General features: G+C 37.9%; 1 long non-coding RNA gene across 1 annotated transcript; it reads right to left on the minus strand.

Moving 5' to 3' along the window:
• Positions 1-1,628: 1,628 nt before the first annotated feature.
• LOC120324589 lies at positions 1,629-16,675 on the minus strand. Its single transcript, XR_005566013.1, has 3 exons — positions 16,628-16,675; positions 4,496-4,558; positions 1,629-1,669 (listed from the first exon to the last, which is right to left on the minus strand). It is a non-coding gene; the product is annotated as an uncharacterized LOC120324589 (long non-coding RNA).
• Positions 16,676-25,330: the final 8,655 nt, after the last annotated feature.

Consider the following 25,330-nt stretch of genomic DNA (forward strand, 5'->3'; position numbering starts at 1 on the left):
CAAAGGTGGTAAAATCGTCATCATTGTTGTCTGATCTCAAATTAGGGGAAAAACAAATCACCCATTTCTTACATGAACCTTATAGTAAAGTCAGGTCAGGGTGCCAAAAGAGACCTTCATTCTGCAAGATCGCATGGACATGAGCTCAAACACTTTTGGTTAATGAACCTAAGTCATGAGCTGCCATCTCCTTTCTATTCCCACCACCACTATCATTCACATGCTTCTTTCATGTTTGCAAATACATGTATGCTGTGATTGCTCATCTGGTTAGTATAAAATGTGAGGGAAACGTGAGGGAAAGTGTCAAAACAGAAAAAACTCCCAGCGTAATTAAGAAATGAAGCATTTTTTCCATCTCATGATATATTCCTTGTATCACACTACCTTCTCGACTGGAAGACATTGTTGTAGTGGTGAAGAGAGATAGAAATTGTGATTACATTTCAACAACTAAGGGCAGATATCATACATTCACATATTGATTTATTTTAATTTGCAGGAAGGGTTGGGTGTTTTCTCTTTTTACATAATATTTACTTGGGTATAAGAGGTAAGGGAAAAGCGAAACAAAGGAAATAATGAAGAGCTGTGGGTAATGCACCAGCTGTTAGAAGGATGGAAAACGATGATGCTTGGAAAGTAGGGGCTACGAAGATTTGGAAGTCATGGCTGAAAAGCAGCTGGAAAAGATGTCATAGAATGACATAGAAAGACCTAATGTGATTCTTAAGATGTAGATGGAAATACTGGGAAAAATGATAATAACGATCATACAAGTGAAATCAAATCTATTTCTGAGGCAGGGTATTCGGCGTGGGATGCACCCACCCTTTGAAAGTATGTTGACATATCAGAAAACCTCTGAGAAAGAAAAACCCTGAGAAGTGGGAACCTAGCTTTCAACAGAGATTTGGAATAAACTCAATCTGTTTAGTTCATCCACAGTTAATTAAGACATAATTTGCTCATGGTCCATAATTATCTACAGATGAAGGCATGTGATACCTATAAACAGACACAAGTACAGGAATATCTAATGACTGGAGGAACAACAGCGAAGCATAGAGTGAGAATAAAGTGCTTACACACAGGGTACTTACACACGGGAAATATTTCCACATGGCAGATTCATCTTCATCTGAAGATTTTACATCAAGCTTAATGTCAGTCTGAAGAAGCAGGCTACCTCACCAAGAACTTAAAAGCTTGATGCATGGACCATGAGTTGAATTTCTGCTGCCTCTTTTATCCAGGAGGCCAGGTAATATCAGATCAATGCAGGGATTAATAGCAGCTTGTGATCATTGCTGATACAAGTGAGTTCCTAGAGAATAAGTATATCTGTCTACCCATATAAAGATTAAAAATGAGATTTGGAGGATGTTTATTGGTTTGTATGAATGAGCTGTTGTTCAGTTATATACCACAAAACTTCATTTTGAATCAGAAAGCAAGGCATACCATAATCTAGTTGCAATATCAGTGTGAAAGTCTATTGGCAGGAGCCAGTTGTCCATGAAGTACAGCGTATTAACTAAACCACTAAAAAAATAATTATCTAATTACTTACATACTTTAGAATTCCTACCTTCTAGCTAACTCTCTTGTTTAGCCAGAGATTCTTTGGAGTCTTCATCTGGGAAAGCTGCTTCAGTATGCTGAGCTCCTAATACAGGGAAGCAAAAGGAGAAACATTCATTCTAGAAGGAAAGCACACATTATTAATGTATTTTTATGATGATTAGAGACAAGTTGTGGAGTAACTTTCTACTATACTCTGACTAGAACAATATCAGAGGTCTAATCAGTTCAGTATTTTCTTTGAAAGTTCTTTCCAAATTATTCTTGTCATAGTTTGCTTTATGAAAACTAAGGAATACCAAATTAATGGTTTTATAAAGCAACCCAATCCAAGATCTCATCCTTGAGTAGCAGTAGTTTGCTTAGAGTTGATTTCTTCATACTTCTTTTTGCCCTTATGGACATGAACCTCAGCTACCATTTTATTGCCCAGACACATATTATGACAGCCATAGACAATTTCTATTTATGGTTTTACGTTTGACTATTCTCAATAATAGCATATCTTCAAACTTCATCCTTTGATAATATGTATCCTTTTCCCAGATTAGTTCTTAATTGAAAAAAGAGAGAAATAAAGATAAATATCTTTTTCTATACGCAAATATAGAAGCATGTACATTTAAACACAATTTCATCTGCTACTTTTCTTCTTTTAATTTCCCTCAGATTTTTTTCTGGTTTGTATTATAAGAAAGTTTCAATCAGTGTGGAAAATTAGCAACAAATTATGAATATTTCTTTAGTCACAAATTCTGAGTACTGGTAACAGTATTTCTAAGGTATATACTATCTGACTTACAAATCTACATTTTATTGGCTGTCTCATTTTGTTCTCTTTCATATTTCACATTTACGATATGTTCAGATGCCCCTGTTTTGTTAAGTAGGAATCTGTGTGGTCTTTGATATAAGGCATAATTTATTTGACAAGGAAATATGAGATGGTGCCCTGAATCTGCATTTAAGAGATGGATTGAGAATTTTTAGCATTGCAACAAGACAGATTCTTATCCAATGTGTCATGGAAGGAGCGTTCTCTTAATCTGTTCTACTGTGAATTAATATATATATATTTTGAGGAGTAATTTTTAAAGTTCTTTATTGAAGGTAGTTAGCAGGTTTTTCATACATATCTGACATCCAAATACTAAAAGTGATTGATGCTATTATCTGTTCATAAGGGTATTTTTATATCCATGAAAAGTGAGTGCTCCATTCTGACAAGTCTTCAGAAAATATCACTAACATTGCAAATGAAGACTAGCCCTTGGTAGCACATTAAGGCTGGATATAAATATAACCCTTTATCATCAGTGCAAACTTGATGTGAGTTTGTGCTTGTGATTAAACTTTCTGCCATCTAATCATCAATCAGCCCCATTAAAAAATTATTAATCGGTAATTGTGTTAGTCTTCTTCATAGTTTTACATAGGCTGTATAGCACACCAAGAGCTCTCTGAGACTTCAGTAAAGTGTGATGTTCTTGAACTTGCCATCTTATACAGTCTTCTCCTCTTTGCTATTTCTGTTTATCATCTTCATAGCTCTTCCAGCGATCACTTAAACTTATGGGGTGCCCTCAATCCGAGACAACTGTCTTTTAACATTTATTTATTTATTACACCAATGCAATCCCTGGTTACTGGTAGTTCTTGGGAAATTTTCATATGGAATACAAGGACAGGTTTTGGGTCACTTTCTTTCATGCCATATTTCTGGTTCTTAAGTATTAAAAAGCTATTTTAGACCTGTGGGGATGCTGGCACCTAACCAACAGGTTTACAGCAGATGTTTGTTTACTTTTTCTCTTCGCAAAAGAAAATTTTATGCAAACTGTACTGCCTTCCTTCCACTTCACCAGAATTAACCAAGAAAACACTACTATGCAAACTATTCTTTCTTGACTGGCTCAGTCTTTTGGTGGTTTGGCGGGTTTTTGTATTTGGTTCCACCCCAGCACCACCCGATGTACAATTTTAGCTGTTTATAAAAGACCAACTTTTCTGTCCAGTGCTCTGACATGGTTATGAAGGCAAGGCAATGAACTCCAAACCAGAAGCAATGGTGTTCCTCAGACAGTGCACTATGAAAACAGAATGTTATACCGGAGAACAGTTATGGCCACTTCAGTGGCACTGCAGCAGTGGAAAATCATTATCGATAGTCAACATCAGAAGGCACTCACTCACTAGCTAAACCTGGAAGTCAAAGGAAGAGGCAGATAACCTTTATTTCCCTACAAGAAAAAATGGCAACAAACTCTTCCAATATGCCTTAACAGAACAATGGCAATCTTTGTTACAATCAGTATCAAGTCTGCACACGTAAAAACTTCCTGTAAGGCAAATTTTGTATTTTCATGACACCTTAGAGAGCCTCTAGGGATGGGTCTGGTAATCTAGAAAGCCTGTCATTTTTTTTTTAATAAGGATTGCAAAAATCAGACCGTATATTCCAAAATTAAAACGAAAATAAAGGGGAGGTATTATATTGCAATGGGTTCCTTCAACTGAAGCAACCTCTCTCTGTTTTTTACCTCACCTGCAGATTTGTGCGATAAAATAATTGACATTTTCCATCATTATGTCTTTCATGAGAGAACCACTCAGCTAGTTATCTTTATTCACTGCAAAAAAAAAAAAAAAAAAGAAAGAAAGATAATATCCCTTACTTCATAAAACAATGCCTTTTAAAAGCTTTCATTTTAGAGCTAGTGTTAGACCGTGATGAATTGCTGAATGGTTGATTTCCTGACACTGTTTCTTACTAACCTTTCCTGACAGCTTCTGGATTACTCTACCTGGTAATTTGCACTATAATAATGGCTACAGTGAGATGTCTCCTAACTATTTCCTTTATTTTTAACAAGATTCTTAACACCCTCTGTAGGTGACAAAATGCACTTACAGACATGAAGTGTCCCCATGAGGATGGTTGTTCACAGATGTCACCAGTACTTTAGTAGTGCAACTGTTAAATGAAACAAAAACAAAGAATCAGATTCTCTAAACATTCAGTTCAAATAAAAATTTAATTAAAAGTTATGAAGACATTTTATTGATTAACAATCTTAGTAATTAAATAGTGTCGTTGACTTTTTTTTGTTGGATTTGTTCTTCCTTGGAGATCTCTAATTGTGGTATGGCTTTACATTTATTGATAACTCTTTTTGATGAATACAGATGCCACCTTTTATGGCAGTCGTTGACAGAGTAATCATATTGTGAGAAACACCAGGCTTATGTAGTAACAGGTGTTGCAGTTATACATGCTGATATCCACTGGGAAAATGTGTTTGCTGCTATCATGGGTACACAATAAATGGAAGGTGCAATAAAGCACAAGCTAACATTTTGAAAATCCTTACAACTCTAGGAACTTTATTGCAGATTACAAGCACTTTGATCTCTGTCCAGTACTTAAGTCTTAATTATCAGACTAATTGCACAGACTATGTTCATTTTCGGTGGTAATTCTTTTGTAAAATGCTATGTAAAATGATGTGCTATGGAGGAAAAGGTTCTGCAGTTTTGCCCAGGGCCGCTGCAATCCAACTGTTTGAAAGACTACAAAGCAAATCCAGAGTTGTCAATGCCCAAGTGTGTAGACTCTGCCAAAAAGCCAGATGCTGCTATGGGAAGCATTATGTATCTTTTCTAGCTTTGCATCTGGGTCCTGCTATGAGCAGCCATGTCTCATGTCTGCCTGTAACTTAAGATTCTGCTACTGCATTAATAACAGCCTTTTTGTTGGTAACATATAAAGAATCCCTTCTAACACCTCTTCCCCACTGTTAGTCTCAGATTGCTTCAAAAGCAAGCTGTGTGTGAAGTTCTAAAATATGCTCTCCTTGCCAGACACACTGGTAGTGTGGTGTCTGTGCTCACTCCATATATATTTTTCTGTTTCTTCTGATTATGGTGAAGGAACCAGATAAAACTAAACTTGGAGACACTCTTTTTAACTGAAATTTTTTTATTTTCTATACAGTTAATTTGAGGTTAAGACTTAACTATTAGTTACCTGCCGTTAATGAGGGCCAATAACTAATAACCAGGTACTCAAAGGACTTACAAATTGAAGAGAAAGACTTATTATCTCCCAGCCGTATCTAAGGCAGCAACAATACTCCCATAACTTCATTGGAATTAATATCTCACGTTCAAAGAAAAAAAAGTCCTTCTTTTTTTCTTTTTCCCCCATTCTAGGAATTAGTATAAAGTAGCATTGCCTCTGTCTAGGAGTTTCCTCCAGTGTGTTACTTTTCTTGTATTACTCAAATGATGTATATAGTGAGGGTGACTAAGCCAAAATCTTTCCTGAATGGAATGGATGGAAAAGCAGCATTGTATTTGAAATCAACAGAAGTAACTTGTGGTCTGTGATGGGAGTGTCTACCTTCAGAATTATTATCTGGTGCTAAGTGCTGACAGTGCAATAGGATCTTTACAAGACATAAATACAGCGAGGGATTTCCAAAAGCCTGTTATACTGGAAGAGGAGACTGTTGAGACTGCCTGTATGGGGTGTGATGGGAAGAGACTCACATCCACACTTTTCTGAGACAAATGAAGAGCCCAAACGGAAGCATCTCCTGTCAGATGGAGAATGAAAGGCTGAAGTGCTCTGCATTAAATTTTCCACTTACTGTTCTAAGCTCTTTAACCAACAGCAAATTTGACTGAGTTCAGAAAGTTGGAAGTGGGCCAGGGATTTGGACACATTTTCTGAAACTTACTGACTTGCATATATTGGTGAATTTGGGGATTACCTTGCATTTAACTGCAGTACTCTGATGATTTTTGGTAATTCCCTGTTTGGTCTAACACTGCTGATATTCATTGTTTATTACAGAGTCATAGTTAGCTAATTTTTAACTGCCTGCTAAAAAAAAATTGAAAACTTAAAGGGAATCGTGATGCCTGGAGTAGTCACTTAATAATCTGAAAACCAGGAGCTGTATACAGAGGAGACCTTTCCCTTTTCACTGACTGCAGAGAAAGATGAGCCTGCCTGCATTAAAGCTGGTATCTCTCCACAAACCTCTTCCTCTGTCTCTCTCTGTATATGCCAATTAATTTGAGTAAATGCATAGAGCCACTTCCCAGGGAGGTGCCAACCTGGGCAGGGAGCCTATAGGTTTCTTTTGCTACCCACAGGGAGATCTAGAAGCAGTAGGAAAACCATGACGTGGCACAGTAGTATGAGGGCCATCACCTAGTGTGTACTTTGAGTCATGTCAGACATTAGTGAGCTCCAGTTACTCAATTAGGATAAAAGAATCATGGATAGAAATGAGCACATCCACTTCACTGAGGGACAGTCACGGATACAATTACAGATATGAAATGCTGCCAAAGCTACCTGCTACTAGAATTACCAAACCACAAGAGCAAAGAGATCTAGTATAGCCTCCAGCTACAAACATACAGATAAAGTACCAGAATGCCTGCAGTCAGGGAAACAGATGCTGTTCTGCCATCTTTTTCTGTTGATAAAGACATAGAGCACCGGGCTACCCAGTACAGCTTGTTCAGTCTCACTAACACCATGTGCATGATCCACAGGAGTAGTGGGAACGCAGGAAAAAAGAACACTAAAGGAAATCCTGACAAAGCAAAGGAAGATGATACTAAATAATTACTCTCCTTAAAATCACAATGATTATTGAAGGACATTCTTTATTAGTGCACTGTGACCTTCCCAGGGAAATATTTTTCTCTCTGTATATTTGATTGTGCCTTCACTTCTTCCCTCAATCTGGGACTGGAGGTATATAAAAACCATTTTATTCTTGAGCATAAAGGAAAAGCCTTTTCTTACAGAGACATTTACCTGTTTGTGAATGGTAAAAAGCAAACATTCTCCGCAGGTATAGTGAAACCACCGCAAAAAACCATGCAATGTTACTACTGAAACCAAAATCTCCTTTTATACCTGCAGTCATCACAACATCTGCTGCACCTGAGCGGCCCTGGACTGACCTACTGCAGTCTAATCCTCACCTCATCTACTCCGTAGTCACCTGCAACTTCTGATAATGCACAGAAAACAAACTTGTAAACAGAAAACAGCATCCAGATTTGTTTTTCTTGTTTTCTGTTTGGGTTTTTTTTTGGGGGGGAGGAGAGGAAATGGTGATCGGGATAGAAGCCAGAGGAGGTCTGCTGGACTGGCAGATCACCTAAGTAGCACAACTCAAAATATCCTCTTCATTCTCTTCATAGCCAGGGTATGATTACACAAGTATTGTGTTCTATGTGATCATCCATATCTCTTACCTAGTTGACATCCATTTAAGTATTTTATTCACTCTACAGCACTATCCTAGTAATCAGCAGGCAGAGTTATGTTTCCAAGACCCCAATTCAGTATGGTACTAAGACCATGCTTAACTTTTACTATGAGTATGAATCTACTAGTTAAGCTTTGCTACAAACCTAATAATATTTCTATACTGAATGAAGGCTAACATCTTGGGAACATTAAAGCATTTCAAGCGATAGTACAAGAACCCTATATTCTTAAGAGAATTTTAAAACCACCCTGAAATACAGTTGAAGCATGTCAGTGCTCACTATAACTGTAAAACTGAATAAGGGAATTAAAATGAGCGGGGAGGTTGTTATGTGGAAGGAATTATTGAAATTCTGTCCAGAAAACATGCTTAAGCTCCACATGTAAAATAGGAGATATTGATAAGCAACTGTGCTATTTATCTACTGAAAGTGGAAAATAGGTTTAACTCCATGTTGTAATAGATAATATTCAGACATTTTCATCTGGATGCTCCCGCACTGAGAGAAGCTCCTGGACAAACAGGAGTTTTGTCTCTGACTGAATTCTGATTGTCGATTTTAGATGGTTGGGATGTGGCTTTCTCATCTGCACCAAAGCAGATGTAGCAGCCTATCATGTTCCTGTTGCTGCCAGCTCTTTGCTAATTTGTACAATGATAAGCACATATTTCCATTGCTCCTGGTAATCTTGTCATTTCCATGATGTCATCAGCGCAAGTCAGAAGAGAAAAGGTCAGTGGTACAATGATGAACCGTATATAAAATGAGCCCTTTAAAAAAGAAAAATGGCTAGACATTTAAAGGCCCAAGCTTGCCACAGCACAGTAATAGCTATCCTGACCATCTCAGGATGTATTTATTATGTTATTCCCATCATAAGCAAAGAAATTCCCTCCACACTGTATTTTCCCACAGTGGTACAGTACTGCATGTACTGCACAAGGGAACCCAGCTATGCTCAGGGAGACTGGTATGATTCTGGATGAATATACTTTTAATAACAGCCCTTATGTGTATTTACTGAATTTTTTGAGCATCCATGTTCTCCTTTTTGTTTTATCTGGTGTCTATACTACAGAAATATATATTTAAATGTGGTGTACAGATTTTTACTCCCTTTATGTAAAGAGAGCAACCAAAAGCAGTGTAACAAAACCTTTGTGTGCCAGAAATGAAACAGGAAATAAAGTCAAAATTCAGACAAAACACAGTGTTATAAAAAATTCTGAAATCAAGTGACTATATTTATGCATCATGGAGGAGAATAAGGGAGGGGAGGGGGAAAAGAGGGAGACAAGGAGCCACATTGAGACACTCCCACTACATTACTAGTGCTGGGTTACTGCTCAGCCTGCAGCCAGACCCCATGCATAGGCGTTACTCAAGGAGGCTAACATGGCTCTTGTGTTACTCTATTGTCAGTGAAAGCAAAGCTGGAGAAAAAAAAATGATGGTAGGTGCTCATTTCAGAAGGTAACCAGCTACAAGACTTTGGCTAAACGTGAAAAGCTGGGGATTGAAGTAGGTGAGTGAAACGTTGCTGTGTCCTTGGCTGCAGGAACAAGATTCAGCAGATCACAAATGTCATGTGCAGGACAAGATAAGCGCCTCTTTGTCAGAGCTTACACTTACACATTGGTTAGGAACAGAAAGCTCAAAAAATTTCTAATATTACTGGCTACCTTTGTTTGGTCTTTCTTCCAACCTCCCTCTTTAGAATTATGATTCACGTCCTTCCAGCTAACTTCAGAGCACATCACTCTGCTCCACTTAGGTTGCAGCTTTTTCCAAACTGACAGAATCAGCAGGATTTGGTATGCATATAGAAGCATATTATCAGCATTTTAAATTCATGATAGTCACAGTACTTTGCGGATTTCCATCACTATTGCTTACAAAACTGGCGATAAGAAAAATATAAGATTTAGTTGTCCTCAAGTAGATGTTAGACTCACTGATTCATTGCTACGTTTCCATGAGATGCTGTTGCTGAAGTTAGGAAGTGAAAGAGTGAACAGCATAGTGCTGCTCTATGCCAGGACTGAGGGATGATCAGCAATATGCTGTGGATAAGTGTGAACAGACGCTTGCTCTCATGGCTAATGCTGGCACAGCAAGGCAGCAGATAGTATGGTTTGAATAACATATTTTATTGCTTTCCTTATTTATCACTGATCTTTGACCACAGGAGAGCACTGAGGTGATAAAATGCACAAATTACACAGATAAAATGCACTAAATTATTCAGCTAGGTAAAGACTAGGGAAAGCTGTGAGCTTGAGAGGAACCTAACTAACCCAAATAAAAGATGTGCAACAGTGGCTGAAATCCAGTACCAACCTATGGGAAGTAACACATGCAAGAAAGGATACCCCAGGTTTCTTACCATTTGACTCCAATCACCTAGGAGAAGGGCTTGGGCATTACCTGGGTGAATGTACTACTGACAACCTGATTCAGTGTGAGAAAAGCTAAGGGACCTCCTCCACATGGGTGTTTTATCCTGTGTTTCTCTGAAACTCTAGGTTTTGGTATCTCCTACAAGCTTGGTATTGGCAAATGCAGCAACCAGTTCCTTTTAGAAGTGTGGTCCTTATAGTCTTCAAGTTAAATATAGCCAGTTTCATATCACAGTTTGTACTGCACATCTATAATTTATTGTTTTCTTTTTGAAATGTGGGGAAGTCACGTGATTTTTATGAAGACCACGCCACCAGTTCTATTTGTATTGTATTTTTAGAGACATTGCATTGATTGAAAGAGAATTGGCTAACCTGAGATGTAAACAATGACTGGCATTGGCCTTAACCCATGTGGTTAATGTCACTGGTTTGTCATGCTGAGTGATGTGAGAAGAGGAAAAATTAGTTGCTGATAATTGAACAGCTCAACACAGGGCACATTTGACATGTCAGAGGAGAGACTATTCTAATGAGCTAGCACTGCTGCCAATTACTTAAGAGCCAATGCCTCTTCTACAAGAGATTTTGTACATCTCCAAGATGTTTAACTAAATTCTAGCTCAGTAACAGATTGCAAATAAGATGATTAGATTTGAGGCTCCATGCATATATATTCCTTTAATATTGTCTCACATGCACCTGCGTGCCAACGGAGCCTTTCATTCCCTGATGATGACTAATTAACATACCACACAGCAGTCAGTTTAAGAAATGTTTTGTTCTTTGTATGGTTTGACAGACTTGTGTAATTGAAACATCTCCTTGTACTTTTTATTTATTTATTGGATTCAGAAATGAAAATTTTACCAGCCTTGAAAATTGTTAGAAGAGCAATTTTCTCTTCTTTCTGGGAAGAGACATCTCTGATCATGCATGGCCCATTATAATTGACATAGTTTACTCTCAGGTCAGAGCTGTAGGTATTAGAGGAAGTATGACAACGAGTAAGGTGTGAATATTATATCCCTGATTGTATCTCAGAACTGAGCATGATGATCATAAATATCTGTAGTTCACTCTCAGACAAAACTCCCATTTTATATTTTAAATTTTTCTTTTTCCAGTAGCATAAACAATATCCATGCTCAGATCGTCTGTAAACCTGCCTTAAACCAAAAACTCCAGCCAGATCCATTCAGCTACTCAACTACCTTTGCATAGAGCATACATGAAGATGTGTGGTCTTAGGATGCAAACACATGGTTCAAAAGACTGGGATTAACAGCATTACCCTCAAATATTTTTAGTCACTGCTGATCAGGAATTATTTTAACTGACAATTTACAACTAGCTAATGCATTTCCATTTCAAATATGATTAAGTCACTTAAAATACCCAAATTAATCTAGATTTTTTAGAGCATCTACTCTACTCATATGAACATGGACCCTTGGTGGTAACAACTTACACTATGTGCACAGGAGTGCACACTATGTGTGCACAGGAGAAAGTGTTTTCCAATTTCCCATGCATTTTGTTGGGTCAAACCAGTAGCTTATAGTAGTTGTCATGGTACATGTTAGTAATGTTAAAGAAGCAAAATCACATGGTGATATATTTTTGACAGAAAATATTACTGAAAAATATACATGATTAATTTTATATTGATGTTGGGACACATACCTCTTCTAGTAATGGGGCCATGAATTTTGTTTAAATAGATATTTGAAGTTTTATTTATTTATTTAAATCTAGCAGAATCACTGTACTTGTCCAGAAAGCTCCAGAAGTTACTTTCTTTGTAGTTTTACTATGCTACCTAGAAAGTCAAAACAACAACAAAAAACAGTCTTTATTTAATTTGTGGTCTATGTTGTTTACACTTTAAAGGTTCTTTATAGAATCTGTCTGTAAATCAAATATTGAAGAAATGTGAGTTTTGTGAGACTCATGGACCTAGATAGGCTCTGTGACCAAGAAGTCAAGGGTGCTTCAGTATTATGTCTGTTCTGGTCACATATGCAAAAGGACATGCTTTGTGGTAACCTGCACAAAAATTCTTGCTGACTGCTTCCCTCCTTTGATGAAAGCTAATATGCATTACAACTGAAAACCTCTCTTAGTGAAATCTCACTGCAAATGCAAGTCATCTTTGTGTACAATATCACCATAATTTGTGGCTATTAAAATTAATAATTTTCTTTTACTTTTCCTCTAGATATATAGGATATAAAAGTATCAAAAAAACCCCCAACTGTTTGTGATAATTTGTTTGGGGTTCTGCCATTGAAGCACCTTTTTTATTTTTTCCTCATGAAATATTTGCTGCTTTCAATCACCTGGGGAACACTACCTTGATGAAGCCACTGAAATATGCTCCATCAGTCTCAAAGGGTTTTCCTAGCCTACTTTTCACCCTCTCCTTGCCAATTAAGCTGCCACATTATGTATGATAGTGAGGGTCACTTGTTTTTTCCAAGTGTTATTCTGAATTGGTGAAGATGACAGAAGCATACTGGTCTAGTGAATAATTAGAGTGTCTTAAACTCCCAAGTCTCCACCTTGCACTGCCACATACCATTTTTAACCTCAGCTCCTGTCTTCTAGCAGGTTACATGCATTTTTGCCAGGAAAACCTAATGTGGTATTCTGTGCTGCATGCCTATATTTTATACTAAAGATCTACCAGACAAAACTAGAGATGATGTTGAAAAATAGAAAACATTTGAAGTAAATAAATATGCAACACAGAGCTTACCTCCACAGGGCAAAACACAACATTGCTCTAGGACCTCATAGCATTATTTATACTATATCTGTCAAATATCTATAGGCAATCCTTCAGGTTTTGAATTTGCATACACCAGCTTAAATATGGTAAAAAAACAATTCTTCTCAATGCTTTAAAACCATGAAGTGCTATTCTAATAATGCTAAAGCAGTAGTCTCCACTGCACTCAATCAGAGTTTCATACCCAATGGCAATTATTTATTATTTTTTAAAATAACCAGCCCAAAATTTCTGCACAGCGGTTTTGCCACTGCGCAAGCTCAGAACAAACTGGAAGCACAGAACAGGATTTAGTATGCTTCCTGAAATGAAAGAACTTTATGAGCCTAAACCAGCCTTTCCAAAATGGAGACAAGTATCTTAAATATTCAGGCTTAATCCACTGCCCAAGACATTTAACAAAAAGGCTTAAGGGGAGAATTACTACACTGGGTGAAGTTTTTAGTGAAGGAGCAGAGAAGTTTCCCTCACATAGCTATTAACAAATTTTACTGCAGGAGTGATCACCAAAAACAAAGAAGAGAAAGGTGCAGTAACAAAGGGCTGAGTAGTGACCTTTCTGCCTCTTTCCCCTCATTTTTCAAGTTGGGGCAATGATGTCCCAACTCCTTAATTGAGCTCTAATTTTGTACAGAGTGTGAGAACTAGATTTGCAACACATATCAAACATTTAAAACAAAAATTAGTAAGATTAGCCACCAGGAAGTACTCAAGTGGCTTTTAGTCATCTTTTTCTTTTAAAATGTAGCCACACAAGTATAACTTCCTCAAACCTCACCCTCTTCTTTGTTACATTCTCCTCCTGAACCTCAACTCAAGGTAAGTTGTTCTGGAATTGTTAATTATTCTTGGTTTACCTAGCTCTGGCATAAAAGGATGTCTTATACTGAGGGGGTCCCTGGACTCTTATCTCAAATACAAGTAAATTTCCATAATTTAATGGAGTTGTTCCTCTGAAGTGCATGCAGTCTGTGATTTGTTAACCAAGAGGCAGGCACCTCATGCTAAGGCAGAGGACTACAGGTTCCACTTGTCTTATACCTTGGGTCACCTTGATCTTTCAGCTACAAGAAAACACCTTCTTCTTAACTCTATTGGAAACAGGGCTATTTGTTACTTGCAAAAGTGGCTGGAAAGTGGAAAACAAAGGGCCCAGTTTACAAACTGAGAGATTCTGGGTAGCTGACAGCAGAATTACATCTCAGACCATGGTCTATGCCTCTTTCTAGCTATTGAGGGCTCCACTAAGTCATCCAGCCCAAATATGTAGGTGAAAAGATCCTCTCAGCTTTTAGGGTATAGCATACCTTATATTTTAATGAGTCTACCCTTTCCCCTAGTACATGAAATTATTTTCAACTCAGCATCCTTCCAACAAGGAGATTTCAGTACTGGTTTCTATGTGTGAGTTTACCTTCTCCAGCTAGGATTTCAGCTGGCAGTTCTGGTTTTATTTGTTTCTCTCCCTCTTGCTTAAAACAATTTGAAAATATACATGTGGCAACAATACTAAAACAGAGTACAGGCAAAAAAACTCCCTATTCAACAAATCCACATCAATGTTCATATTCTGATTCTTTAAGATATTCTGAAACAGCATAGTAAGGGCAGTAGCAAGCAGGTAACTTGGATATAATGTTTATTTTAGAGTTAGTGATAAATCACTGTGAGATAATAATGGAAGCATATGTCTCCAACAGCTTTTCAGAAAAGGTGTTTTATTCTAAATGTAAACTAGTGGACCAAAGAGATAGTGAAGATTTATTTCCTTTTTCTTGGCAGAAATAGATTTCATTCCTTAGTATATTAATGATGATACATTAAAAATGTTTACAAAATACCATCACTTGAAATTATGAAATGAATGTAATTAAATTGCCTACAAGCCCTTAGGGCTGTGAACACCAGCTTAAGCATTAGTGAGACAGATTGCAAGCCAGGATTCTAGTTGTTTCTCTCATGCTGAGGAGAAATGGAAATAGTATTGCAACTGAGAGCTGCACCACTGCATGAAGTGTAACTCTGGAATATGGCAGTGAGGAAAATGCCCAGCAAAAGCTAGCACCAACCTGAAAACCTACCCAAATGAATAGCACCAGCAACTTATATCCCTGATCAAGGTTATCTAGGAGAACTGGAATTCACTATCATCTATCTGCTAAACACCTCAATTTGGACTTCCTATGGTTAGACTGAAAATGGCTTTATTTGGGGGAAAAAAATAAAATAGGATGCAGACCTAAAAATAAGTCTGAAAAATAAGTTTTCCCAATGAATGTCATCATCCTCTGGCATGAGGACAGAGCCAAGCTCTTCCAGCAAGAAGACCATGTGACTAGACTAAGAAGTATCTGCTTTTACAGGTTCTGAAGTCACCACTCTCTTGTGGCTCCTCTGGGTGCTTATTGTCACCAGTGTCTGACTCACCTTCTCTGTGGGCTGGTATTTTTTTGGGTGAATGGTTCCTTCAAAGTGACTTTTCTGTGGACTAGAACATAAGGTGGGAGATCCTCTATCCACTGCTTGTCAGACATGATTGCTTATTAGCTTTGGCTATAAATAATGGAAACAGCAAAGTGTTCCAGTCACCAAAGAATAGAAGGTGAAAAGGAAGTCAGGAGATGAGATGGGAATGGGGATGAATGTTTTCAAAACAGGATTTAACTATTAAGACCTTATTAATAAGTCAACTCCATCACTTACAAAACAATATTCTTCCGCTTCCTTAATTCTACAGCTTTGATAAAGAATATGATCATCCATTTAAAAGCTCCTGGTGAGAGAGAGGGCACAGACCTCCAGTGGCCCCCTTGGTTTTAGGTTTCCAGTATTTCCAGACCTGCTTGGACCCAGGCAGCATAAGCCCCCTGTGTCTGTAGATGATGTTGAGTGGGAAGGGAAGAGAATCCTTCCTACTTCATGACAGCTTGGCACTCTGGACTTTTAACTGTTGCAGTCCCCCTCTCTAGATGTCTGACTGAGACCACATGCCTCCAGTGTGAGTGTTAGGCAGTTGTAGGCTTAAAAGCTAAAACTCCGTGGAAATCAGGAAACAGAAGCTGTTTGCACATGATGTACCTAATTCTGTATACATTAGAGTCTCACTGAATGCACCAAATTTTTCTTTTAAATCTTACAATATTTGGTGTTTAAATCAAAGAAACATCTAGCAGAAACAGTCCCTATACTGCTTAATTTGTTGAATAGGATTACTTCTGTCCTTATTTCTGTTCTCACTTGAGCATTTATTATTGGTCCATCAGAAACAAGTCATTTCTTTGACAGTTCTGTACTTTTATTTTCCTCCAGCTTTCACCCAGAATGTTTTAGAGAATATCATGGTGGAGAAAAGCTAAACATTGTTTGGGTTTATCTTAATATGAAGCAAAGAATTTTAAACTGGTACTTATGTATGTATTTGTACTCTAAGACATCTCTGCAGAACTGCACGGTAGAAAATATTCAGAGGATCTCTCATTCACTGCAAAGTCTGAATACAATTTTCTAAAGATATTTTGGGGAGAATGGTCTCACAGTTAAGACTTACCTATTCCATCTCAATTTGATGGTTGTCTCAGCAACAGCACAAGTGTTGAGCAATTCATTGACGAAAAGAATTTTCACAAGAAAGCACAAATTGCCGATCATAATTTCTCTTTTGTTTTTTGTCCCCCCGTTTGGCAAGCATGCGTATTTCAAATGTGTTAGACATACACACAGTTGGAGTCAAAAGATCTGTAAAAAAAAGGGTAGGATGGGTCAAGAGCTGGAAGCCCCAAGTTTAAAATTGAGCTTTTTCTTTTTGCTATGCACTCCTCTCACTAAGTCTTTTTTTTCTTTGTATTCTTTATATATAAATTGATGAAAATAAAGCTTATAAACCTGTGCTTCAGAGTTATCTTGCAGTTTAAAAAAGTGATGCTCAAGTAGTTCTTAACTGCCTCCCAAGCATGGTCTGGTGGTGTCTTCACCTGATGCCTCTTTGCATGGACTAAACTCTAGAAATAAATGGAGAAGAGCAGTCAAAGGAAAGGTGTGCATGTGACAAATCAACAGACCTCTCCTCCTCCTGATGTAAGGGAGGGCCTATTCTAATTGAACACCTAAAATCCCACCTTCTCAACTCAGAGTCTTCTACCTCAGTAACTAAAAGAAGTTTTAACAAGTTTGTGACAACTGCTGAGATACAGAAGACACATGACAGGTTCTACATCCACCAGGTGAGCATAGATCTCATCTGAAATTGTATTCATTACTGCAAAGCCAAGCATCCAAACAGAAGGACTGAACTTCATGTGAACAGCTGCACACTAAGTCAGTACTATAGTTTCTGTATTAGATGTCCTACTATGGACAGCCCAAAGACAAAAGCTGAATCTCTCACCATACTGAGTTCACAGACAAATCAGTGGATCTGAAATGCTCTCCCAGAACCTGCGTCACCAGCGTCTTATCTTATGTTGCTCCTCTTGGATGCACAAGAAGTACTTTCAGCACATATCAGAGGGTTCATCTAGCTCAGCAGCAAAGTCCAGAATGGAGTTTCCTTGGACTTTCCTTGCCACCTTCCTGAAACATTTTTACACTTAGTTAAAGCCTGCCTCAAAACCTAGAGCTCTCCATACTGAGAGAGACAATGGTACTGAGAGCAAGTCCCAAAAGGATTCTTTTCAATTAGCATGGATAGCTGCCACAGCACTCCAAAGGAGATGGCTTTTTCTTAAGAATGAATGCATCAGCCCACAGTTAGTGAAAACAGAGCTAGATTAACAGTAGTATTTAAAGGACTTCCCATGTAAACAACAAAATACAGGGTGAGGGAGTCACTTCACTGTTAATCCATCTTACTTTCTTGTACCTTTGTGGGTTGCAGGAGCACTACATACATTAACAATGGCACTACATTTATATTCTGTGTTACAGCAACAGTACCTCATCCTCTGATATTCTTGTAAAAGATACATTAGGGTGACTAAATTTCTGTTATCTATATAGCTAATCTCAGTGTGGCTATAGAAAACCAAAATGAACAGAAAAAAAGTATCAGATTACTAGCAGAAGTTAAAAACAAAAAAAAAACCCCACCACCTTATCAGTTTTAGTCCTTTGTAATTAATGCATTCTCAGACTCTATCAAATCTGTTAGAAAAACTTAAAAGTATTTCCCAGATACCTGAGAACTGCAAATTGTCTCTTCTGCAAACTCAGCACTGCAGAAATGGAGCAGGAAAAGCTCCATATGACACTTCCAAAATCACTATTGTCTTACTTTAATACAAGGAACAGTTACCCCACTAACTTCTCTAACATGAGCTTCTTGAGCTACTATTACCTATTTGGTTTTGTTTTGAGGACTAAATTCAAGGTGTTGGGTCTAATTTCAGATGTCAGTGCTTAACCTGTAATTAAGAAGGTTTCTCCCAAGACCAGGTTTTACCTTCACCTCCATGGAACTGGTACAAAACTTCAGTGCATCATGTTTCAGAGAACAATCTCAAATACCCAAGGTTTTCACCTGTACAAAGACATGTGACAAACTTAGTACAGATCCTGACTCCTAATAACACTAAAACGAGAGATTGATGAGCAAGTCCCAGTTTTCCTTCTCTGATCCAAAAGTTTATCTAGTTGACTAGGCCAGGAGAAAGCCATAGATTTATGGCCCTTGAGACTGAGCTGTAGAAACACTTCGTATCAAGAAAACCCTGGGAAAATATATTCATTTAGCTGCTCCAAAAGGGAAAGAGATCCTCTTGCAACAATACAAATTTAGCTAGTTTCAGATCAAACAATTCTTTATTTTTGTGTGAGGTTCTTTTGAGGGAAGTCAGGACACCCACTCAGAGCACCAGCACCTGACTCTGTGCTTCCCTCAGGTGATTGTTTCCTGCAATTTATGTTTTCCTGGCCATAGGGATTCAGCTTCGGCAGCTGTAGAGTTTCAGGGCTCAACTTTAAAACTATATGAAATATCTAGGGTAGCTTAGTCCAACATGTGCTGCCTCCTGTTGGAAGTTCCTCACTTTCCATCTTCATACATCAGGATGCGTTTGGCCATCCCTTGTACCCTCCAAGGAAGGCAAGTGGGCTGGGCTGGTCCAGGGCTCCCGGCAGCTCAGCTGCTCTGAGTCTCCTCTGTTCTCTTTGGAAAGTCATGTCTCTTTGTGCCTTGCAGTACCACAGGTTAGACTATCAAGTGAGATGTGGAACCACTAGACAATAGTTATCTCCTGATGAATATGGAAATACATGATTTGGAGTAGAACCACAGCAGTAGAAAATACTGACAGCAGCTCATCTTAGAATAACCTTATTGTTGTGGTTTCCAGGGAAATATTTAGTTCCTGCATTCTAACAAGGCAACCTAACTTAGTCTCCAGCGAGAACTTTATATCTCCTGGTTTATAGGATTAACAAAAAAAGAGAGCTCCTCCTCCATTTTATGAGGTTAAAATGAAAAACATGGCCAGTCAGAAGTATCAGAGTACTTAAAAGCACTCAAAGTGTTTCAGTTCACCTGGAAAAGCTATTTTAGGATATAAAATAATTTACAAGAGAATAAAAGTACTCTATCCTGAGGGAGTGACATGAATTACAGTTACGGCATATCTATATCAAACTCTGAAGAATCCATACAGAGGGTCTCTGTAAGCAGATGTGTATATTTTGTGAGCCTTTGGACATAGATTTTTGATCAGAGTTATACTTTTTTTCATTTTGTGTTCCAACACTCCTCTGAGGCTACTCATGTACCATACTGGCTTGAAGTGGTACATCTGTTCCTTCATTATGCTCTGCTCAGGTCTTTAAATACCTGGAGCAAACCCCAGACTCCAGATTTACCTGCTATTTTAATATAGCTGAACTATCTTTTCTCTACTTGGCAGTCACTGTTATTGCACAGGCTATATAGTTGAAGATCATAAATTTTTCTTTGTGCCCAATAAATGTGTTCTTTCAGTAGGCTAATGTTTGTATTCTGCAATTATTCCAAACAGGTGGGCACTCTGACACTTGCCATTAGCCAGTCCGCAACACACAAATATATTGATCAGGGCAAAAATGCACTTCTAACTTGTGCTAATCAATGTATCAGTTCTCAAAGGGTTTTTACAGTGTAATGAGCAGGAAATATATATACCACTGCTAAGTTTCTCTCTCTTCAGGGAGTCACTGAGTGCACTTATAGAAGAGCTGAGGTACTGATATGCAGTAAAGTGAAACGACATCTCCAAATAAAATTTTAATCTTAAGTATGTATGTAAAGTTTTGAGGAAGACTGATGGGCAAACTTGCAAAGTTTGCAGAATTATAGGACTTAATATACAGCTGTGCAATTGTACCTTTTATTGTGAGCTTTCCAAAGTTAGCTAGAGTTCAACCTGCTTTTAGACACCCCCAAGGAAGACAAATGATGACACAGGAAGTGGGTTTTTTATGAGGAATTAGTAGTTTCTGTTCACACCAAGTTGGATGTTCCCACACATTCTTCAGTGTGTTCTTCAGCTTTTAGCTTTTGGAGGTGATATTCTCAAACCCTGTATCAGTGGCTGATCTTTAATTTACCACGTTTCACCTTCAGTTTTGGCATTGTGTCTGTGTGCTAACAGTGTCAAGCGACAGCTGCACATTTTCTGTTTATTTGAACAATTTACTGAAATGAACAAATCGGTTCTCTGTACACAGCCATGAGATCCACACTTGCTCAAGACTGGCACTGTAATTCAAATTTACACCTAAGATTGAAGACCTCTTTTTCACATGAGATTTGATAAGTTACTCTTCACTGGCTCTTTCATTCAATGTTCAGAGAATAAAACAACTTATCTCCAGTTAGTGGTGTGATCTGCCACCTCCAGTAAAGTTTGATGTGCTGTCTCTGATAAAGCTGCAGACAAAGGGTCAGATAAGCTGCAGTCAGGATTCTGAGTCAGTGTAAACCAGTGCTGACCCTGAGTGAGGTCATGAAGAGTATCTGAGGTTAACTAAGGTTTAAGTAGCACAGCAAAAAGTGATATAGAGGGGGGAAAAAATCCTCTAAGAACTTTTGTGTACAGTGAACCAGTTTACCTGAAATAGATGACAAAAAGTATACCGTAAGCAATCCTTGCAGTTTTTACTTTAGTCTCATATTCTGCTCATAATGACAGGATTGGAATTCAATAAGTGTTTTTGCCTGGATCTTAAAGTCCATACACCAAATATGCATGTTTGGCTCTTAAGTATCTCTGAACCAATGTTTTTATAAAGTCTTTTGATCCTGAACTTATACCAGCTTTATGTAAAAATACAATGGAACACTGTTACCAGCTGACCCATTTCTCAGAGGGACTTCTGAGAGGCACAAAAGGAACCTAGGAATTCTTAATCTCAAAATTCAATGTGTAATCCACCAGCACAGCATGAGTCACATATTTTAATGGCCAGTGTACACAGACATAAGTGTACAACTGCAAGCAGCTAATGGGTTTACTCTTTTAATGGAGGAAGTCGGCAGCTAATCTGAAGGCCTGGGGTTCAAACCCTACCGATGACCCAACTTAAATTATTGTTTTATTAAGCAAAGACTTAAATATGATTGATACAGTTTAAGCTATTTAATCTTCCATTATAGAATGATTAAGATTCATCCATCTGTTCTATAATCAAAGATGTTAATAAAGTTATGAAGCTAATAGTATAACAAGTGTTTTTGCTAATCCCAAATTGTTGGGATAGTTCTCATCTGGGAGCAGTGAGGGACACAGCAGGGGTAAGAGTCCATCTCTATTAGGAGTGATTAGTACAACTTTAAGCTATAATTACTTGGATACGTTCACACAGGAGACTGCTACCCAGACATTAAGTATCCTTAAGAGGATGATCTTTTGTAACAAAAGGTCCAGCAGTTTTTCTGACTTTCTAACAGTTGAAAAGTTTATCTCCACCAAGTGCCTGAAGAGTGACTCACATATACAAAGTGCTTCAGAGGTGGCTGACAATTAAAAAAAAAAAAAGTTGATATATCATCTCTCTAAGCTTGTTTCTCTAAGGGGATGCCCGGCAGTTACGCGGCATGAGGGTTTTACTGAGATGAAGGCACCTTATGCACCTGCTATCTCCACAGTCACCCTGGAGAATTAAGAACAATCGTGGCTGTTTGGCATTGCCACTTTTGCAAATGAGCTAGAACAAAACTGATAGAAAACACATGAAATCTCAGGGGAACATCTTCTACCCTACAGTCTGAAAACCACAGTGTACAACCACAGCGTGCCACTCTTGGGTGCCTGCCAGGAACAGCTCTGGGCAGTATGGGTCTGGCAGCTCATGGAAATCTATTGATAAAGCCAGCGAAATATGACACTTCATCCTTTCTAAAGGCAATGCATTCTCCTTCCACGGTGCTGGTGCACTCTCTTCCTCAGCCATTTCTTTCTTGAAGTTAATTTGCCTAAGCATTCATGAAAAGTACTGTGAGCTCTAGAAATCAGGAAAGCTCTTGTTTCTCTGCACAGATATACAAACAGAGGATTCAAAAGGTAAAACTTGTATCTCAAGAACTGCATTTGTGAGACTGTGAGTCTGCAACAAGTTAACACCACAATGCCTAGAAGAAAGAGTTTCAACAGTCTTTTCTGTATACTGAGTTTACTGGTCAGTTTTGATTGGAGGTGAAGATGCACCCTACGAAAAGGTGCTACTGCAAGGTAGCCAAAGTGTTAAATGAAGAAACACCACCACAGAGGACTTTGGAGCCATAAATAATCATATCATTCTAAGTGATCCCCCTTAAAAATCACACCTTTCCCACACTCTGCTTCCCTTAAAACTAAAGTTGCTGGTGAGTTGAATGGCTTTTCCTCTCATTTTCCATTTAAACTTTTGATTGGTCTGAAATTAGTCTTTTTCTATTTTTAAATGCAATCTTCTTTCTCTTTGTTTCTGTTTCTATTTCTTTGCTATATGCAAAACCAGAATCATATATCCTCCTCAGCTTTATTATTAATAGGTTACACAAACCTTGTACACCAGGAGCATACCTATATTCTGAAATACAGTAATGTGCAGAAACTTAGAGGGAGCCCTGAATGTTTACATCTCCACTAGATCTGTTGCACTGGTGGCTTGGACTTGTATATGCTGACTGATTAAAGATGACTTTCACTTCATCTGATACTTCCAATGAAATTTCAGATCACAGCCAGAGTTCTTTTTACTGTTGCATTTAGTTTTTTTATATTTCAAACTTTTTTCCCCACTAAGCTCTGCCTATGTAATGTTCCAGACATGTTCCAAACCGCTAGTGCCTTCCAAAATTGCATGATCTGCAAATTTGCATCATTAACACATCTGTTTTGTGTCAAGGTAGTCCAAAGAACATTTTTCAACCCTTTAGATTTGATCAGCCTTTGAACCAACCTCTTTCCAATAACTTCATCATTCAACTCAGCTAAATATCTACTGTTTGGCCAGTTTCTTGCCATCTTATTCTTTTACCAATGCTCTATTAACATTTACACGAGACACTTCACCAAAACCTTAGCTGAACTGCTGGTTCGGTACCTTTTACTCACAGTGCCACATTTGACTTTTCCGAATTTTTACCTTCAGGGTTCTCAGTTTTTCTTAAGACTGTATTCTGCTTCTTGTGCATTAACAACTGGAACTGAAGGAAAGTGAAAGGACAACAAAATCATGCTCCTCTGAAAAAAAAAAAAAAAGAAAAAGAAGAAGATAGAAAATATTTACTGTTTCTTCAAAATTCTGGAAGCTTTTAGAACTTAACTCAAGTACAGATGCTCAAGGTAGAAGTGTAGAAATAAAGAATAAAAATTAAGATATTAAATGAAGACATTTAAAATAGAAATATTAAATTTAGAGTCACCTAGAAACTTCTCCAGTGTCTTTCCAAGCTTGTTACCCTCTGTTCATGTCCTCACAGGCTTTATTGAGTTTCAAATTTTTTATTCAATTTTCCTAAGAAAGAAGTGAACAGAAACTGACCCAGGACTACAGTTAGTTTTGACATCTTATTTACTCAATAGTGAAAGAACTTTCAAAGATAAAGTATCTATTTTAGTTTTCCTTCTGAATAAGTAAGCTTTGCGGGTTTTTTTCTACTTACCTCCTTTCCTGTTTGCAAGCTGCATCCATTACTGACACAAAGAAGGTTTATCTCATGAGCAAAGAATCAACGTTCATGTCTTTACCTACAAAGGGAAATTAAGGGGAATTGGTTTTCTATCTTTTTCCACCAACTGTGGAATTAGCAAATGATCTTACTTTATTATATAAAAAAATCAAATATACTTAGAATTCTGCACTTATACTAGTTTACATTTTAAGTCACTTACTCTGGTGGCTGTTCTGTTATAACTGAAAAGCATCTCTCAGCTAACAAGTTCTTGATACAACTGATAAAATGAAGCACTTCTATTTGTAAGCCAGTAAAACTAGATAACTACAATTTAAGCAGAATGTCAGCCTTTTTCTCCTGCCCTACAAGGAACAGCAAGTACTCAGATCTGGGTATGTATCCAAGAAACAAACATGCATGGGTTGCAGTAAATGCTATAGAGACAGTAATATGACACCTGGTTCAGATTAAACAAAAATGCTGTTGTGGTACAGTCTATTAGACTGCCACAGAAAGAAGAACACTTGTTTAAGAGGAAAAGGTGCTATATGCCAGAAGACTACAAAGCCTTCCTGCTCCACCTTTGCAAGCAAGTTGTTATGTCAATCGCTAGGTCTATACAGAAAATCTGCCATAAATTGTCTCTGTAGTTAGCTGATGTTGTTTCAGCAAAATTAAGACTTGTAACACACTACATCAGGTCCACTGAAACACTGAATCTCCCAGTAGAAATAGCCTGATACAGGAGTGTACTCTGCATTCTGGATCACCATTGCTAAAGCTTTCCTAAGGTCTTATCTATTTGCTTCATTGTAAAACTCATGAAATGCCAAATGTTCTCTGTGTCTCTGTGCGCTAAGTTCCAGTTTGGATTAGAGCCTGAATCCAGAAGATAATAAGTACTCTCATTGCTTCTCTGTTTAGACAGTGTGAGATTTAGGTCTTTTGTTTCAACTCTTTCATAAAAAAGGGAAATAAATGGACCAGTTTATTCTACAAAGATCCTTGAATTCCCAGAGCTTTCTGCATCATCCCTGGGGCAAGTATCACACTTAGTCCCTGCTGTGATGCTCCAGAAGTTGTTGTGTCCCTCTGCCCTAGAGATTTGGGCTGACCTGGAGCAGTTAAGAC

This window comes from Pipra filicauda, unplaced genomic scaffold (genome assembly GCF_003945595.2).
Source record: "Pipra filicauda isolate LSUMZ 115617 unplaced genomic scaffold, ASM394559v2 scaffold5_size6683894_pilon, whole genome shotgun sequence".
Lineage (NCBI taxonomy): Eukaryota > Metazoa > Chordata > Aves > Passeriformes > Pipridae > Pipra > Pipra filicauda.